Here is a 21,099-nt window from a genome sequence, read left to right on the forward strand (position 1 = left end):
CAGCATTGAGCCCATATAAATCTTCTTTTAAAAAAAAGATTATTTCTGGCCGGCGCTGCGGCTCAATAGGGTAATCTGCCGCCTGCAGCGCCAGCACACCAGGTCTAGTCCCGGTCAGGGCGCCGGATTCTGTCCTGGTTGCCCCTCTTCCAGGCCAGCTCTCTGCTATGGCCCGGGAGTGCAGTGGAAAATGGCCCAAGTCCTTGGGCCCTGCACCTGCATGGGAGACCAGGAGGAAGCACCTGGCTCCTGGCTTCGGATCAGTGCGTTGGCCGCAGCGCGCCGGCCACAGCAGCCATTGGAGGGTAAACCAATGGTAAAGGAAGACCTTTCTCTCTCTCTCTTTCTCTCTCTCTCTTTTTTTTTTATTTTTTTTTATTTTTTTTTATTTTTTTATTTTTTTTTTATTTTTGACAGGCAGAGTGGACAGTGAGAGAGAGAGACAGAGAGAGAAAGGTCTTCCTTTTGCCGTTGGTTCACCCTCCAATGGCCGCCGCTGCAGCCGGCGCACCGCGCTGATCCGATGGCAGGAGCCAGGAGCCAGGTGCTTTTCCTGGTCTCCCATGGGGTGCAGGGCCCAAGCACCTGGGCCATCCTCCACTGCACTCCCTGGCCATAGCAGAGAGCTGGCCTGGAAGAGGGGCAACCGGGACAGAATCCGGTGCCCCGACCGGGACTAGAACCCGGTGTGCCGGCGCCGCAAGGTGGAGGATTAGCCTATTGAGCCACGGCGCCGGCTTTCTCTCTCTCTCTTTTATTTCATGAAAGCAAAGTCCAAAAAATACTCTCCTAAAAGTTAAAATATGTGGGAGATATATGGAAAATATTTCTACATTTTGCTTAAAATTTTCTGGTGAACATAAAATTGTTCTCAAAATGAAACCAATTTTAAAAACAATAAGCAACAGCTTTAATACATGTGTGACAAAGAAATTCTGTAAATTAATTTTGAATTAACAAAAGAAACCCATTGTGATCAGGAACTTAAAGTGAAAATATGTATTGCAATGTGAAACTCTAAAGTGTTAAGATTTCAAGTATCTAATATATATATAGCACATTGGAATCACACTTTTAAATATAATGGGGATATGACAAAAAATTCCAAGGCTTCCTAAGGAAAAATGAAGTCAGTTTAATTAATATAATATATACAATATGCAAAAATCTGAGGGAGAAATGTTCTTTTTTATTTTTTTAAATTTTTTAATTTTTTTATTTTTATTTATTTATTTATTTTGACAGGCAGAGTGGATAGTGAGAGAGAGAGAGAGACAGAGAGAAAAGTCTTCCTTTTTGCCATTGGTTCACCCTCCAATGGCCGCCACGGCTGGCGCGCTGCAGCCGGCGCACCGCGCTGATCCAATGGCAGGAGCCAGGTGCTTCTCCTGGTCTCCCATGGGGTGCAGGGCCCAAGCACCTGGGCCATCCTCCACTGCACTCCCTGGCCACTACAGAGAGCTGGCCTGGAAGGGGGGCAACCGGGACAGAATCCGGCGCCCTGACTGGGACTAGAACCCGGTGTGCCGGCGCCGCCAGGTGGAGGATTCGCCTAGTGAGCCATGGCGCAGACCAAAATGTTCTTTTTTTCAACAGGGATCAAGTCTTAAAGAAAAATGTGATATAACATACGAAAATAACATGTGGCTTCATTTCAGTAACTCGTAAAAGTAAGAAAGAATCCATTGGACATTCTTCAAGAAGCAGAGGATTATATCTTGAGATTATTAGATGAAAATGTAATCATTTGATGACTTGACACTTTGCTCATACTATTATTATTCATAATGACCAAAATGTCAGTTATTGATTTTCAGCCTTAACGAACCACCTATAGACACAGTGATGATGTCATTATGCAATGGAATATATGTCATCAACTTTTATAATGAAAATTAAAGAGAAAAATGATAGCGAGTTTCTAAAGGGTGTCATTCTAATGAGCTATTATATAATGCTACACTTAAAATGTAAAGAACGGAGTTATGCATTAATAAAATTATCTGGATTTTCTCATGAAGACTTCAATGTTCCTTGGATGATAACATATTTTAATAACCTAACCTCAAATAGTGTTTAAAGCTAGTTGTTTCACAAATAAAATTTGACCGTCACTGTGTCAGCTGTGGTCTGGAAGCATCTGCCTGCATGTTGCCTACAAAGCACACATTGGGAAGAAGATTTGATAAAGAATATCTTTAAGTTCTTCTTCTTTTTTTTTTTTTTTTTTTTTTTTTTTTTGACAGGCAGAGTGAACAGTGAGAGAGAGAGACAGAGAGAAAGGTCTTCCTTTGCTGTTGGTTCACCCTCCAATGGCCGCTGCGGCTGCGCACTGCGGCTGGCGCACCGCGCTGATCTGATGGCAGGAGCCAGGTACTTATCCTGGTCTCCCATGGGGTGCAGGGCCCATGGACTTGGGCCACCCTCCACTGCACTCCTGGGCCACAGCAGAGAGCTGGCCTGGAAGAGGGGCAACCGGGACAGAATCCGGCGCCCCAACCGGGACTAGAACCCGGTGTGCTGGTGCTGCAAGGCGGAGGATTAGCCTAGTGAGCTTCGGCGCTGGCAAGTTCTTCTTCTAAGCTACGAGATATTGTTTGAAATTTAAGTTGAAAGGCTCGGAACAGTGCTTTTGTATGTAATCTTTAGCCACAGATAAACAGTATTGCACATGGCATCAATTCAATGGCAGTAACTACTGTGATATTGGAAATTTTTCATATCTAGTGATCCAGATTATCTTTTGCCAAAAAGGAAATTGAACTCTCAATGTTAATACTCACTTAAAAATACATTACAAGTGGCCGGCGCCATGGCTCACTAGGCTAATCCTCCGCCTGTGGCGCCGGTACCCCAAGTTCTAGTCCCAGTTGGGGCTCCGGATTCTGTCCAGGTTGCTCCTCTTCCAGTCCAGCTCTCTGCTGTGGCCCGCGAGGGCGGTGGAGGATGGCCCAGGTCCTTGGGCCCTGTACCCACATGGGAGACCAGGGGTAGGCACCTGGCTCCTGCCTTTGGATAGGCGCAGCGCACAGGCCTTGGTGGCCATTTCGGGGGTGAACCAACAGAAGGAAGACCTCTCTCTCCGTATCTCTCTCTCACTGTCTAACTCTGCCTGTCAAAAAAAAATATATATATTACAAGTGGCTTTTTAAAATTAATATCCTGATGCTACTATAAACCTGTTTTATTTTATTAATACTAAAGTGAAGAAAAGCACAGTGATTTCTTATGGGAGTTGCTAACATCAGCATAGCATGATATCATCTCCTAAAAACAAGTCTGGCAAGGTCCATTAAGACAAATTCACCTCCTTCTACCCTTTGGTTGGGACTAGCATTATTCATCAAGGATTCTTAGCCAAAACTGACATTCTGAGTGGGCTATAGTTTAATTAAACTAGTTGTTCTTGTGAGTCGAACAATTCTCACTTTATTACTAACTTTTGTGATAATGTTCCTCTTTTTAAATAGATGCATTTTTCCCAATTCCAGTGATATGTGCAAAGAGTTCAGCATTCCAAAGTCTACCTGGTACTCATATGTTTATGCTTATCTTCTGCTGCAAAACAATAAAGTTCTTTAGGCAGGTATTTCTATTCTCACAACAAAAACAATGAATACATATATTTCACTGAATGAAAGGAAAGAAAGAAGTTAGTGCCCCAACAAGATTCTTAAATATGGTCACATAACTGAAACGTAGGTCTTTGGGATGCTGTAGACGTAACTAATGGAAAAGTTTCAAAGCTAAAAACCTAGAGCAAAAGTTATCATCTGTCACGTGCCACCAAGTTTCCATGAATTATAAATGTCATGGCTGTTAACACCTTTGCTAACACAAACATTTCCAAATTTGTCGCTATTGACCAATTATTTCAAATCCTACCTTTGAGTCTTTCCACAATATTACTCATATAACACACTAGTTAATCATGAGGCAAACAAGGTTATATTAGATATCACCAGGAATGGCTTATTATTGGATGGATATAATTTAGCCAATTCACTTTAGGTGAATTCCTTTATGTTGGGAAAGGAGTGATTAAGCAACATATTAGTAATACTCCAATACAGAATTCAGGAAAAAATGCTATTATAACATAATCACTTATGCAATAACTATACTTTATGCTCTGATTATGCATAAATATATATATATTTATATATTTTGCTACACATACAAAATATTATCTGTGGGAAATAAACTGAAACTACTGGATATTGTTAAAAACACATGCCAAGCAGGTTGGCACTGTGGCTCACTTGGTTAATCCTCCACCTGTGACACCAGCATCCCATATGGGCACCAGGTTCTAGTTCCAGTTGCTCCTCTTCCAGTCCAGCTCTCTGCTGTGGCCCAGGAGGGCAGTGGAGGATAGCCCAAATCCTTGGGCCCCTACACCCACATGAATGACCAGGAAGAAGCACCTGGCTCCTGGCTTCAGATCAGCGCAGTGCGCCAGCCGTAGCGGCCATTTTGGGGGTGAACCATGGAAGGAAGACCTTTATCTCTGTCTTTCTCTCTCAATGTCTAACTCTGCCTGTCTAATGGAAAAAAAGCCAAGTGCTTTGCTGAGTGTTATACTATGTTGTTTAACTTTTCTTCTAGCTATCAGGTATGAGGCTAGAAAAAGAATTTGTATCTTAAGAGCAAGATGACTACACAAACTCATATATGGAAAAAGTTAGATCAAATCAGTGAAAGAAGCCTATATGGATGGAACACATCTCAAGGAGGACAATAAAGTTTAAGTGACTCTTGTTCTGTGCTATTGGTCCCTGGGCCCTGGAATCAAAAGTCGTGATATCTATTCCCCTCAGTAACTCCAGTTCATGTAATTGGGTCAAACTGACTGACATAGACAAAACTAAAAAAAGACATAAATTTTGGGGAAAAAGTTCAAATTTTAGAAACTTATTTTTACATTTCTGTGAAACATCCAGGGAGAAATGCCAACTAGGACACCGAATAAACATATTTTGGCTCAAAGTAAAGAAGTTTGGGTTGGAACTTTTTGGGAGTTCTCAGAACACTGACAGCAAAGTAATAGATGAGACTATAATATGTGAAGGGAAGAATGATCTGGAATATAACCTAAAGAATTCAAATATTTATGCATTATTTGGATGAGGAAAGTTGATAAAGACAATTAGAAAGAAAAAAGATCAAAAGAATATATTGTTTTGGAAACCAAGAGAATGCCTTTGTTTTTAACATTAACAATATTGAATTGAATAAAATCAAAAGTTATGGTGAAAAATTCACCAATTTTGGAAGCATAATTGAAGTTACATTAGAGTAAAGAAGGGAAAACAATGCATTTATAAAGCTTCTTTAAAACATTTTTTGGTGAAGAGGAGCAAAGAATTGGAGTTGTAATCAAGAGAGAATGTGGAAATCAAAGGAGAGATTTTGACCTAGATTGAGTACTTGGTAAAATGCTTAGTCCAGCATAGAATAAACATTTCATAGTTTAGATTAATTTTTATCATCAATGTTAAATCAGTAGCAGCTACATTAACATTTGCCTAGATCCTGTGGAATTATCTGATGGGAGGGCAATACTAATATGCACCAAATATTGCAAGGGTCATTTCAAAGCTATTATCATTAGTAAAGCAAACTAACCTTTTGAAGTAACTCTTTTTTTAAAAAAAAAGATTTTATTTATTTATTTGAGAGGTAGGGTTACAGACAATGAGAGGGAGAGACAGAGAGAAAGGTCTCCCGTCCGCTGGTTCACTCCCCAAATGGCCACAACGGCTGGAGCTGAGCCGATCTGATGGCAGGTGCCAGGAGCCTCTTCTGGTCTCCCATGCAGGTGCAGGGGCCCAAGGTCTTGAGCCGTCTATGAACTCTTATTTCCCACACTTATAAATAAGGTGTTGATTCAGAGAAACTTTTCTAAGGAATTTATAATGAAAGAGTTGGAGTTCCCATCCTCATCCATCAAACTTCAAAGCCAATATTCTTTTCCTACAATATATGGTTACTTTCAATTACTTAGTGAGGGTTGTTCAACTTAGTTTTGGGTTTCTTCCTCAGTCTTCCACTCATCATGAAGCATTCCATTTGAAACTAATTCCAGATAACAATGCATTGAATGCATCTCAAAAAACATTTAGTACCTAACAAATAACTACTTTGCCTAATTTCCAGAAATATTATTGACATATGTGATTTAGATGTAAATGAGTCAATCCACATCATTACTGAGAACTGGTGTTTAAGTCTCAAAGTCCTCCTACAAAAATTACAAAGCTTAATTACTGCTTTTCTATAAACAGAAGCAAATAACATAAGAGGAGGTTCTTGGAAATGGTTTGTACCATCATCTTGCTTCAGTTACTTAACTGCATCATTTCTGGGTAAAAGAGAAACTCTAAGGGATTGAGGACAAAAGAATTGTTTTGATACTAAAAATTCTGCAACATATTAACTTTTATTACATTGTTAATATAGCTTAAGTTGAGATTTGCAAAATGAAAAAATTTCTTTATTAACTTCTTATAAATATTAAAATCTTTGACTCATTTCTTTCTGTCTCTGTTCTTCCTAGAGGAAAATAAAAAGTTGAGACAGAAGATATGACCTAGATTCCCACTCTCACCCTCTGGAATTCAACTTCCTCCTGCTTTCTTTGTAAGACGTCAACTTCACAGCTGAAGCAGGCAGTGCCTGTCTCTTTAGGAGTGATTCCATTTCCACAAAGAGGGCAAGACTGCTTATGGAACTGTGTGTCAATGGGTCGGGAGGGTTGGTGAGTTATTAATTTTGCCTCTGTTTTAACTGTCTAGTGACCTCTGATCCTTGATTCTAACTGGATCTAATGCCAATACCGAAATTCTCCTATCACCAACAAAAGGCAGAAAGACCCTCTGCAGCACAGTGAAAGCTATTCAAGCTTGACAGCTCTAGATGGAAAGAAATAACTTCTTTGACAACAGCTCCCTTCTTTGTTTAAATTTTATTTAAGTATACAAGCTTCATATATTTCATATGTACAGATTTAGGAACATAGTGGCGCTTCCCCTTTTCCCTCCCTCCCGTCCATGCTCCAATCCTTCCTGCCCCTCCCCCTGGGATTCCCACTATTAATTTTCAATGATCTCTTTTCAGTACACTTAATGATCATATAGTTAACCCTATTCTAAGTAAAAGAATTCAACAAATAATTTGAAGAGGAAAAAAAAAAAAACCACTGGTCCTCAATGGAAGAGATAAGGGCTATAAACAATCAATGTCTATTTCACTCCAATATATTACATTTCAGGTACTCTATTACCTTGGATGAGAGAAAACATGATATCTGTCTTTTTGGGACTGGCTTATTTCACTAAGTATAATGGTTTCCAGTTGTGACCATCTTGCTGCAAAAGACAGGATTTTTGTTTGTTTGTTTTTACAACTGAGTAGTACTCCAAAGTGTATATATATCATACTTTCTTTATCCAGTCAACAGTTGATGGACATCTGGGTTGATGCCATATCATAGCTATTGTGAATTGTGCTGCAAAGAACATAGGGGTACAGATAACTCTATCATATACTGATTTCTTTTGGTTTGTGTAAATTCCTAGGGGTAGGATGGCTGGATCATATGGTAGGTCTATTTTCAGAAAACAGGTATCTCCATTCTGTCTTCCACAGTGGTTGTACCTGTTTACATTCCCACCAACAGTGGACCAGGGTACCTTTTTTCTCACATCCTCGCTAGCATTTGTTGTTTGTTGATTTCTGTATTAGAGTCATTAAATGAGAGTGAATTGTATTTCCCTGACGGCTAGTGATCCTAGGCATTTTTGCAAGTGTCTGTTGGCCATTTGAATTTCCTCTGTTGAAAAATGCCTGTTTTAAGTCCTTTGCCCATTTTTTAACTGGATTGTTTGTTTTGTTGTTGGTGGATTTCTTGAGCTCTTTATAGATTTTAAATGTAAACCCTTTACCAGTTGCATAGTTTGCAAATATTTTCTCCCATTCTGCTGATTGCCTCTTCACTTTACTGAGTGTTTCTTTTGCATTGCAGAAGCTCCTCAGCTTGATATAATCCCATTTGTCAATTGTGGTTGTATTGCCTGTGTTTCTGGGGTCTTCTCAAAGAAGGCTTTGCTTTTGCCAATGTCTTGCAGAGTTTTCCCAATGTACTCTAATTATTTGATGATATCTGGTTGTAGATTTAGCTCTTTAATCCATTTTTAGTGGATTTTTGTGTAAGGTGTGAGGTAGGTGTCTAATTTTATACTTCAACATGTGGAGATCCAATTTGTGGATTGATTGGATGCATGGATTGATTTATGGGGTCTATTCTGTTCCATTGCTTTACAAATCTATTTTTCTGCCAGTGCCAGGCTATTTTGATTATAACCACCCTCAAAGATGTCTTAAAATCTGGTATTGTGATGCCTCCAGCTTTGTTTTTGTTGTCTAAGATTGCTTTAGTTATTTGAGATCTCTTGTGTTGCTATATGAATTTTAGAATCATTTTTTCTAGATCTGCAAAGAATGTGATTAGTATTTTGATTGGCATTGCATTGAATCTGTAAATTGCTTTTGGTAGTATGGCCATTTTGATGATATTGAATCTTGTAACCCATGAACATGGAAAATTTTTCCATTTTTTACTATCTTCTTCTATTTCTTTCTTCAGTGTTTGGTAATTTTCACTGTAGAGCTCTTTGACTTCCTTGGTTAAATTTATTCCAAGATATTTTATTATTTTAGGAGCTACTGTAAATGGGACTGATCTTAAAAGTTCTTTCTCAGCCATGACATTGTCTGTGAATACAAAGGCTATTGTCTGTCAGTGAAGTCTTTTGAATCCCCTATATATAGGATCATGCTATCTGCAAAATAGGAATAGTTTGATTTCCTCCTTCCCAATTTGTATTCCTTTGATTTCTTTTTCTTTTCTGATGGCTCTGGTTAAAACTTCCAGGACAATATTAAATAGAAATGGTGACAGCAGCATCTGTGTCTGGTTCTGGATCTTAGGGGGAATGTTTCCATCTCTTCCCTATTTAATAGAATGCTGGCCATGGGTTTGTCATAAATTGCCTTGCTTGTGTTGAAGAATGTTCCTTCAAAACCCAATTTGCTTATGATTTCATAATGAAAGGGTGTGGTATTTTATCCAAAGCTTTTTCTGAATCTATTGAGATAATAATATGTTTTTTTGTTGTTCAGTTTGTTAGTGATATGTATCACATTGATTTGCAAATGTTGAACCATCCCTGCATACCAGGGATAAATTCCACTTGGTCTGGTTGAAGATCTTTCTGATGTATTGTTGCATTCAATTAGCTAATATTTTTGAACATTTTTGCATCTAAGATCATAACGGATATTGGTCTATAGTTCTCTTTCTCTGTTGCATCTTTTTCTGGCTTGAGAATTAAGGTGATGCAGACTTCATAGAAGGAGTTTGGGAGGATTTCCTCCTTTTCAATTGTTTTGAATAGCTTGAGAATAATTGGAATTAGTTCTTCTTTAAATGTTTGGTAGAATTCAGCAGTGAAGTCATCTAGTCCTGAGCTTTTCTTTGTTGGGAGGGTGTTTATTACTGATTCTATCTCTATCTTAATTATTGGTCTGTTTATGTTTTCTATGTCTTCATGACTCCATTTTGGTAGATTGTATATTTCTAGGAATCTATCCATTTCTTCTAGGTTTCCCAATTTATTGGCAAAAGCTCTTTGTAGTAATTCCTGATTATTGTTTTTTTATTTCTGTGCTATCTGTGGTTACATTTCCTTATTGATTTGGGTCCCCCTCCCCACAATTTTTTTTGGTTAGTTGTACCAATGGTTTATCAATTTTTAATTTTTTTTTTCAAAAAAAGTTCTTTGTTTCACTGATATTTTTGTTTCAATTTTGTTTATTTCTTCTCTAATTCTAATTATCTCTTTCCTACTACTAATTTTGTGTTTGGTTTGTTGCTGTTTTCTAGGTCCTTGAGATGCACTGATAGCTCATTTATTTGGTACCTTTCTAATTTCTTCATGTAGGTACTGATTTCTATAGGTTTTCCTCTTAACACTGTTCTTGCATGGATGCCAAGATGGCTGATTAGGGAGCAACATGTTGTACTGGGCTAAGGATAGACAGTGAAAAGTGTAGGAAGTGTACTCTCAGGGGATAATTGGAGAGAAAACTGCACTGGAAGTCCTGTGGGAGAAGGAGGAAAGCCATAGACCTGTGTGGAGGGTGCAAATGTGCAGCAGGAGCAGGAGCACAGCTACTGTGGCAGAGAGCCAGAGTGGGCAGCAGTTTGGAGATGGAGGTGAGGCCAGACTGCAGCAACTCGTGGCGAAATTGCCAGAAAGAGAGGATGGTATGGGTCCAGACTGGAGCCCTGGGGACTGGTGGTTGCTGGTGTTTGTCCACAGATCCAGTGGAAGTGAAAAAGGCACATTTATATTGACCCAACTTCCCCACAACAGCACCCGCTGCCCAGCTGAGAGATGGAAGGTGCCATTTTCAGCTAGGACAGCAGCTACGGAAGCCTTTGTGTGCACACGCAGCAGCTGACTGAGATGGGAAGCCTGAGTGGCAGTGCTGGTGGCAGTGGTGGGCAGGCAGCAACATTTGGCCAGTGGCCTTTGTGTATGCTTGTGATCCAGAGACTCTAGTGCAGGGAATGGTCTGCAGGCTTCGCTGACTTCGAGCCTGGCTGAGAGGTGGCTGGGTACCAATTGGTACTGTGGGCCTCTTACAGCCTCCCAGAGTCGGTGCCTAGGCAGAGCTGTCACGGAGAACATCTGTCTCTCTGTTGAATAGACAGGCTGGAAAGGCAGACTGAAACCTCTGGAACCTGTGACTGTGAGAGCCTTGTGTGCTGAGACTTTTGGGACTCAGTGGTTACAAGAGAAGGTGCAGGGTGTAGCTTGGTATTGAGATCTACCATGCCCAACTTGGTTGTTACCCTGGATACTTGCCCCACTCTGCAGCACTGACCAGAGCTTCCTGGCCATACCCACCACACAATTCTTGGCAGTCACTGAAAGTGCAGATGTTTCACTAAGCCATGGAGCATAGCTCAAAGATAAGAGCGATCAAAGGAAAAACAAAAACAAAAACAAAACAAAACAAAACAAAACAAAATAAAAATCAACTCCACAAATGCCTAAAAACAAATGCAGAAATTCAAGAAATAAGAACATGGAAGATACCAGGACCTCCAACAAGGAACACAACAATGATTCAGTATTGGAACGTGAAGATGAAGAGACCGCAGAAATTCCAGAAATGGAATTGAAAAATTAATCATAGGATCGCTCCAAAGCAATCAGAAGCAAATCCATGAACTACAGAAAACCACACATGACATGAATGGAATTTTTTCCCATGAAATTGAGATTTTAAAGAGAAATCAAAATGAAATATTAGAAAGGAAGAATTCAATAGATCAAATAAAAAACGATCAAAAATGCAGTCTCAGTGATACAGAAGAAAGAATATCTGAACTACAAGATACATCTTTGGAAATCTTACAGTTAGATCAAAACAAAAAACAAGAGTGCTGGAGATTTATGGGATACTATCAAATGACCTAACATACAGGTCTTAGGAGTTCCTGAAGGTGTGGAAAGACAGAATAGACTAGAAGGCCTATTTAGTGAAATAATTACAGTAGCTCTTTTGTCACCAGCACTTCCAGTTTAGATCTGTACTGTCTGTGTTCTGTGGCTGCCAGATTTCCTCTGAAATGACTTGGTGTTTCCACCCAGCACTGAGAGCACTGAATCCACAGGACTCAATCTGGATTCAGAAAAGAGAAGATTTAAATGTAGTGCAATTATCATGCTGTTCTTGTTGCCAAAATGTGAGCTTCAATCAGGAGTTGAAAAGCATACTATGTTCTGTCATGATGACCTTGGCAACTGTCATCTATAGTTTAGGTCTGTGTTGTCCAATATGGTAGCCACTGGCCACAACAGGTATTGAAAATCTGACATGTGGCTAAACCAAATTGAGAGGTTCCTTCAGTGTTGAACATAAAATAGATTTCAAAGATTTAGGAAGAATGTAAACTCTCCTATTAACATTTTCTAATGCTGATTATAAGCTGAAATGATAAATTTCTAGATTGATTGAATTAAATAAAGCTATATTCTTAATATTAATTTCATCCATTTGGTTTTACTTTTTATTAAAATTACACATATGACCATTATTATATTCTATGAGAGGACTGTTGTGAACATGCAGAGATTTACATCCTATAATTTTCAGAGTGGAATCTGAGCTTTCTACAGTACATTATAGCATCCAGGAATTTTATGATCAATTGTCTAACCTTTTTCTCCAGCCTGAATATCTGCCTCTTCCTTATGTGTAGCAGATACTCTATTAAAACCAGAGAATACATTGAGCATCAAATACACTATGGTTTTTGACATGTCTAAATTTCAGAGAATTTCTTTTTTCTGGAGATATTCTTCTACTTAGCTAATTTCTGGCAGAAACTTAGAGGAGTTTGAAAAATTCCCAAATTCTCTGAAGCTGAATAGGGATCTTCTATGTTCTCATGCCTCATCCCCATGCCAATGTCCACTTTTTTGTGTATTGTAATTATTTATTTAGTTGACTCCCCAAGAGATTATGAGTTAATAGAAAAACATGGGTTACATCTTAATTATGCTTTTATCTCCAGATACTAGGCAGCCTAAGTAATTATTGAAAAAATGAACTTTAGAAAAGAACATTAAACTTTTATTAGTAAATCATGATTGACATATAACATGAATCAAGTTGTACATGGCCACTCTGGTATCGAAGTCACTCTGTGTATTCTGTGACCCAGAGGACTGAGAGAAAGAAATGACACATCGTGAGGGACAGCACAGTGGCAAGTGTCATGGACCATGTGAGGGGCTGTGTTTCAAACCAGATTTTTCAATTTATCAACTGTTGAGAAACCACTAACTTTCTTTGTGAATTTGTCTCCTCAATTATAAAGTGATGTATAAGCTAAGATTCCTTATAGAGTATGATTTGTTCTGCTTCCTATATCCTTTTATTACATTATAATAATTATAAAGAACAGTTTAGCTATTTTCTTCATTTCCTAAGTACTTTGCTTTGAATTCCATTTCTCAACATATATTCTGAACCCTGTTAATAATTCCTAAGCTAAGTTTCCATGATAAATTTGAATAAGTTTCAAGAGTCAGAAACTCTACTCAGCACTAACTTGTCTGGATTGGTATCTAGTAATATGTTACTGTTACCCTGAGGTGGCAAAAACAGATAATGGCTCAAGTACTTGGGTTCCTGCCAAGCATGGGGGAGACCCAGATTGAGACATGGGCTCCAGCCTTTGGCCTGACTCAGTCCCACCTGTTGCAAACTTTGGAAAATGAACCAACAGATGGGGCATCTATTTCTCTGTCTCTCTCTTTCTCCCTCTCTCTGATCTCTGCTTTTCCTATACAATAAATGAACAAAAAATTAAAGAAAATGGGGCCGGTATTTGACAAAATAAGATGCTGCTTGGAATGCCTGTATCCCATATTAGGGCTCCTGTTTTAACTCTAGGCTCTGTTTCTGATTCTAGCTTTCTGCTATACACAACCTGGAAGGTCACAAATGATGTATCAAGATGTTGGATTCCAATTTAGACCCAGGTTCTTGACTTCAGCTTGGCCTAGATCTGGCTGTTGTGGGCTTTTGGAGAATGAACCAGCAGATGTTAGACTGACTCTCTCTCTTTCTGTTTCTCTCTCTCTCTCTCTCTCTCTCTCTCTCTCTCTGTGTGTGTGTCTCCCTGTCTCTCTCTCCCCTTCCCTTCCTTCATGTTGTGTACCTATCACTCAAATAAAATTAAAATAAGTAAATTAAAAGTAAAAAAAAAAAGAAAGAAAAAGTAGAAGTGTGTAATTATTTAACTAAACTTAATTCATTCATCTGTTTCTATTCTACCATTATGTCCTAGACTTTGTATCATGTGTTAGCTGATTTTTTGAGATAATCCATCCTTCATAAGAACAGTTGCATTTGATATTTTAAATAGAATCTTGTCAATTTGTATAAAGACCTCCGTAAAGTGCAGTAACTTTCCACCACATGTAAGACTTGCATTTTTCCTATATGTGCCAAAACAAGAAAGAAAAAAACTCATTAAATATAATTAAACTTTTGCTTATAATCACTGGAAACCAAAGGAGGGGGTAGAGGGTATACACTTTTTGCATATCAAATTTACCAGTGTTTATTCTTTTAAAATATAAAATAAACTTTACCCAGAAGCTTCTACACTAGAATAGGACAGAAGTCCCTGGCATGAGGCCAGAAAAGTGGTGATTTTACCTCTCTTTGGAATAAAGTCAAATTTCAATCATTATTATCTTGACTCCAGGTTTCATGTACTCATATATATGCCACTAAAACTCTTTCTTAATATCTGAACAAGGAAGCGGTGGGTGGAGGAAGGCATACCCAGCCTGCTAGTTTCTTAACCTTGGATCATTTCCATGGATCCCAGATGCAATACTTTTAAGAAGAATAGGTTCTCTCTCAGTCTATAATCACACATTTACTCAATTTAATTTTAAAATATGTCCACTTCAAGCCAAGGATAGAGGTCTTCTGAAAGAATAAACCCTATTGACACCTTAACCTTGGACTTCTGTTTTCCACGACTATGAAGTAAATACATGTTGTTTAAGCCACCCAGTCTGTAATTTTTGTTGTGGCAAATCAAGTGAATATAAGCCTTTGCAGCTCACTAAAACTTCCTGTAACAAAAGGTACCCAAATTCTTAGGCAAGAGGAAACAATACAATTTTGTTGTCAGAAGGATCATAATATCTGGAAGAGACACTATCCTTTCTGAGATACAGACTGAATTTGATCCTCACACCTGCAAATTTCCTAGATAGCTGACCCAGATAAGCTATTTAAATATCTCTGAGTTTCTTTTGTTTAATCAAACCAGATAGAATAGGACAATCACCAGGTCAATGTCTGGTTGATTTCTATTTTAGCCCTATCACTACTTCTTCTCCCTAATAGGCAGTCATAAAACACACCTTAGTAGAAGGAATCTGAAGATAGATTAATTTGAATCTCACTTGAACCAATCAAACCCGGATTCAAATCCTGGTTCTGTAACCTACCACTTTGGTGTTTGAGCAAATCAGCTAATATCTCCAAGCCTTTGTTTCTTCACCTACAAAATATTTGTAAGGTGATTTTGAGCACTAAATGTGACTTTGCATTGGAAATGCCTAGAACAGAGCCAACATGTACAAAAAGGCTCAACAAGTGTTTCTATTATTCCTCAAACACGTTTTTAAATGTTCTTGTTCTATTAACTTCTTAGATGCCAGTGTTTGCTATGACTGTCTGTGACCCTCTCTTCTTGACAGAAACCTCTCCTTTCCCCACCATGTTGTTCCTCTACTCTCAATCGTTAGTCATCACCTATGCTCCCTATTTACATCTCCAGTTAAGATAAATGGCAAATGTTAATTCAACTCTGACCAAGTGTTCTTCCTAGAATCTAAAACTAAACCTTCTGGTTACATATGGTGGTGCACTGCACATTCTGTAGTGTTGTTAAAATGTAACATTTTAGTGTTTCTTACAAACAGGATCCCTATCCCAGTCGCCCATGTAAGCACCTCACAAAACAAATTAGAACAGACATAACCTCTGTCGTCAGGGATCTTAATAGCTAAAGCATCTTGATTGGATTCACCCAGTGTTTTAATAAAATCACTCATGGTCCAATTCTCCTGTCCTCATTTTGCTGCTGCTAAAATCCCAGGGTAGTACCAAAGTGCTGGATTTTCTCACTCTGCTGCACTAATGTTTGTTGTTTTCCCCACACTCAAATCCTTTAACCACACCTTTGGGATACTAGAGAGTAGTAAAGCATTTGGGATTACCTAACACAAAGGAGTAGCAAGTTAATCTCTGAAGCCCAGGGAAGCTGCCAGTGTGGCTTGTTTTCTCTTTACTCATAATATCTTTGATTGTGCCCAAACCTCCAGGGGGCAGTTCTGCCTGAGAAAAATCCCAGAAATGGAAATTCTATCTATTCCTAACTCTGTGAATCTGTTCTAGGAACACTGCAAGGATTTGGGACTATATTGGGTCATGAGAGGAATTGTAGATCAGCTACGAAAAATTCAAATGACCATGGTTGTGCTTTGAGTTTAACAAGAATTCATTCTAGTCAGTACCTGGTACCTGTCCAGTTTCCAGGAAGTCACTCAGTGAAAAATATCTGCAAAAATCCTTTCGCTAGAGATAGGTTTCCTTTCTCTGTCTCCATTTGTTTCTCACGGATATCTCATCTACAAACACGCACATCATTTACAAATCATAAAAAGTAAAATTTAAAACATGTATGCTATAATAATTAACACTTATTAACATGTACTTTTACTTTAGAGTTATGGCGTCTCAGCCCATGGCTTCAGTGACTTACCAAAGGGGTGAGTTATTACCTAGGTTTTTCGTTTGGAATATTCAAACTCAGGGTGATTTAGAGAATCTCTTCATTCTCTGGGGGAAAAAAAAAGTGAGCTGGGGCTGGCACTGTGGCACAGCAGGTTAAGCCACTGCCTGTGACTCTGGCATCCTATAGGAATGCCAGTTCAAATACTTGGGCTTCTACCACTACATGGGAGACCTGGATGGAGTTCCAGGCTCCTGGATTTCACCTAGTCTAGCCATGGCTGCTGCAAGCAGCTGGGACGTGAACCAGCAAATGGAGGATCTCTCTATAACTCTATAACTCCCCTTCTCTCTATAACTCTGCCTTTCAAATAAATAAAGTTACTCTTAAAAAAAGGTGATACAAAAGTAGTCATCAGCCATGATGATGGACTCATGAGGAGAGAAACGAACGGCAAGAATGCTGCCTCCAACAAAAAAGAGGGCTGGCTAACAGGCAGAGGGCGTGGCTATCTCAGGATCAGGTCCATAGCTGTATTTGTCATTTGCCCCTACCACAACCCTGGTTTTCATGATTACAAAAGTAAGTAATTCTCATTTTTACTTGATTTTTATTTCTATTACTTACAATTGTGTGGTCCCATTCCTATGATGAAAAAAAAAAAAAAAAACAATGTAGAAGAAGGATAATTCCATAGAGATTTTAGAACTTTGGTTAGTTCTAAATTAAGGACAGAGAAGCAGAAACATTTCAGTAGATGAGGGAGAATTCTATACCCTGTATGAAGTAAAGGGAAGAGAGAGTTGATATGGATTATGTTTGTACTTGTCATCAGACATTTTTGAACTCTAGGATCCATATGAGTACGCAATGGAAAAAAGCATGAACATGGCAGAGAAGTTTCAAAGCCAGATAGTTTCAAACAGGTAATACAACAGACAATAAAACGATTTTTTTTTATCTGAAGCAGGAAAGTTACAGAGTAAACATCATATTCTGAAATATCAATATGGCAGCAGTCTGTATGTGTGATTGGAGGCAAGAATGGAATGAGATGGATCCTGTGAGCTGCTACTGAAGGAATCCAGTTGTGGGATAATGAGAGCTTTAAATTTGACACAGACAACAGAAATGGAGAAAGATTTAAAATTAATAGCAATTCTAAGAAACACACACAGTGTTTGGAATTATGTTTAACCTAGGAGTAGGTGATACATAAAAAGAGAACGAGGTTAGGATGATTCCATAGCTCATGATCTGACAGATTAACTAACAGATGGAAGAGTTCATCAGTGAAGCTGGTGTTTGGCAAAGATCATGTTTTTCATAGTGGGCTCATGGATTACCATGAACAATCCATGCATAAGTGCTTCCAACTCAAATGTTAGAATCTAACTGAAGAGTTTCAGGAAAGGTCTGGGCAGGAGGGGACTTCCCACGTAGAGGACAGAGGAGAGGCATGCAAGTGAGTGAAGAGAAATAATAGAGAGCTTATGTCAGACTTCTGTTCAGAGAGGAGCAAATGATTATTGAAACCGATAATCAAGAATAAAAGAATTGATAAAATTAAATTAGGCATATCATTATCTATCACTGACAGCCATACATTAATCATCTTTAATACATAGACTTGCTAAATGCTTAAAACATTCCAGTAAGGTAGGTTTCAAATATTGTCTCAATTTCCAGATAAGAAAAGTTAAGCAGGGAAGTTAAACAATTTTCCTAAAGTTATCTACCTGGTAGAGGAATGGGCTAAAAGGACTTGAAGCCAGTTCTCATGCCAGGCTTTTACAAATAAGCTGTTGCTTTCTGCTGAAAGGGAAAGCATGGTCACCAGAACAGACACAATCAGAAACAGTATTCCACATGGACCTAAGGAAGAGCTCTACAGCACCAAGGGCCACATTGAAAACAAAGAAGTCTAGGACTGAAGAGAACTGTCTCAGCAAAGCAGCGAGCACAGATCAGACGTCAAGCTGTAATGATGAACAAGAAGTCAAAGAGTACTTGTGGTTTTCAGATTCTAGTAATTGAAAGTGAAAGGAAAAAGTGAAGCAACATATGTCAGAGAAATCTGTATTCTCAAAGAAAGGACTGGCCTATCTGGCAGCTTACATTCATATGATATTTTCATTCTTTGGAGTCCTATAAAAACTATTTACTGAAAAACATTTGAAGAAGCTAAATGAACGGCTATAATTTTAAACTAAATGATTTCAATTGCATTTTCCTTGGCTGTTAAATATACTGTAACTTCATAATAACCTTAAGAGAGCATACTAAAGATGATTATTCTCTCTATATAGAGGAAGACAATAAAGTTGTGAAGACAGTAGTAACTTGCTAAACTTATAAAACTAAAGAATACCAGGGATAGAAACTAACCTGTTGGAATTTACTGAACATTTTTTCCATTACACCATACAGAAACTTATGAATGCAATTACCATTTTGCTATTAGGAAAATCTACATTTTCATTTAGAAGAAAAATGAGAACAGAAAAGAAGAAATTAACATTATTTAGCACAGTCCAGGTGTTCCTGGAAATCTTCGTGAGACTAATGGGAGCTACATGTTCCAGAAGCTATCATAGCATCACATATGCAAACAGTAATTGGAAATGACATTAATAGCCAGGGAAGAACAGCATATCACAATACAGGAAACAATGCACTAACACAGTCCAATGTGGTAAATTCAGTCATTTAAGAATTATAATACAGCAACATGTGGTAATTCAAGGATGATTTAAAATTTACATTTAACCATATGAGTCTCCCAAAATATAAATTCTTAATAATTTAAGGTGAAGTGGCAATTTTTTCCTCCTTGAAGATTTCTATTTTTTTTAAATGAGAGTAGATCAAATAATGTTATATGTTAATTATGTTATTAATGAAAGAAAAGTAGATAATACACAATACTTTAAGCAAACTAGGTGTATATTTATAGGAAAATGAATGTTACTATAGTGCTTTAATCTAAGAGTTATGTGAAAGATGATCTCTCACTCTAATACGTAAAGGCTTAGTTCAGGACAGGCAGATTTTTTTGAAAAAATGGGAAAGAGGAATGGAAGAACTGTAGATTTTATAGGGGTCTTAGTCATTTTTGTTATGGATTCCTTTGACAGTCTGGTTAAATCTATAAACTTTTTAAAATAATTTATTTTAATGGCTTAAATTTAAAAATATAGAATTGCAAGTATATTCAGATACATTTATCAGAATAATTTTAACAGATTTGAAATGACGATAAGCCTAATAAGTACTTAAATTCTGTTATAACTATAAATATTTAAATATATCTACAATAGCTGTAATGTATTATGAAAATATCTGATTTTTATTAGTGACAAAGTCTTTGGTATTGCTAATATAACTGTGGCTTGTTGACTATATTTCTTACTAAAGAAAATGTTACAATAAATGCTTTCATTTAGAGTTTAATGAAGTATGCATACTTTATATATACAGATATATGTAGACATGGTTTAATAAACATGTATACTTTTGTCTAATAAAAATTATGAATGCCTGGAGTTTGAGTATAGAAAGGAAAAGTAGGACTATTAACTGGTGGAACAACTGATCAAAGACTGAGAAGGATGTAATTGTCTAAATGGGGCTTCCTAATTTATCTGCTGTATTCTTTTAATGTCAACCCTCTCCACTATGCCTACTAACAAACCTTCAGGAAAGTGTATATTCCTCAATAATGCTTTACATTGAAGATTCTGAAGAAAGTTAAATTAAAATAACTGCTGTTATTCTGAAATACATATGCCAAGAAATAATATATAATACATCCCAATTAATGTCAGGAATAATTGCCAGTTCTCAAAACTGACTGCACCTTCTGGGGGGTTCATGGGAAATAAACTCTGTTTAATGAAACCGAGGTTACTGTATCTATGCATCAAATAGTTAAATCAGTATTTTAATGAAGAAAAATTTTTATCCAGATCACAAAGAGAAAAATAATGAACAGAACCTCAGGGATATGTGGAACAGTATTCAAAATTCTAACATTCATTTTAGTTGAGTTCCAGAGTAGGCATAAAAAGTGGTGGAGAAAAATATTTGCATAAAAATATGGCCAAAAAGCTTAATTTGGCAGATAAGATGGACTCTATAAAGCCAGGAAACTTCAACCATAATAAACCGAAGAAAATAATGTCCACAACATCAGAAACAAACTGCTGGAGACCAACAAAAGAAAAAATAGAAAGCAATAGCACATTACCTAAACAGAAATATGAATTTGAATTGTGCATTTCTCATCAAAAACCTTAGAAGTTAGACAGTTGAACAACTTCAAAATCCTGATAGAACTATAAAACTGGAATTCTTTATCCAGAAAATAAACCATTCAATATGACAGTAAGTATCTTCTTATATGAAGGAAAATTAAGAGTTTTTACTTGCCAATAACCCTGTGCTAAAGGAAATGTTAAAAGAAGATCTTTGGGCTGAAGCAAAATGTTACAGAAGGAAATTTAGAGCTCAGGAATTAAGAAAGAGCTAGAGGGGCCAGCACTCTGGCGTAGCGGGTAAAGTCGCAGCCTGCAGTGCCAGCATCGTATATGGGTGCCGGTTCGAGACTCAGCTGCTCCATTTCTGATCCAGCTCTCTGTTGTGGACTGGGAAAGCAGTACAAGAAGCCGCAAGTGCTTGGGCCCCTGCACCCA

The 21,099-nt window shown here is 37.8% G+C and overlaps 1 protein-coding gene across 5 annotated transcripts in view; it reads right to left on the reverse strand.

The window, feature by feature from the left end:
- GRM5 (glutamate metabotropic receptor 5) overlaps positions 1–21,099 on the reverse strand; it is a 557,251-nt gene that overhangs the window by 333,112 nt on the left and 203,040 nt on the right. Inside the window, exon 1 of one of the 5 annotated variants that reach the window (XM_051820843.2) lies at positions 3,441–4,054. The exons of the other annotated variants lie outside the window; for them this stretch is intronic. The gene's annotated coding sequence lies outside the window, so the exon portion shown is untranslated. Of the gene's footprint in view, positions 1–3,440; positions 4,055–21,099 lie in introns of those variants that run through there. 5 annotated transcript variants of the gene reach the window in all.

This window comes from Oryctolagus cuniculus, chromosome 1, assembly GCF_964237555.1.
Source record: "Oryctolagus cuniculus chromosome 1, mOryCun1.1, whole genome shotgun sequence".
Classification (NCBI taxonomy): domain Eukaryota; kingdom Metazoa; phylum Chordata; class Mammalia; order Lagomorpha; family Leporidae; genus Oryctolagus; species Oryctolagus cuniculus.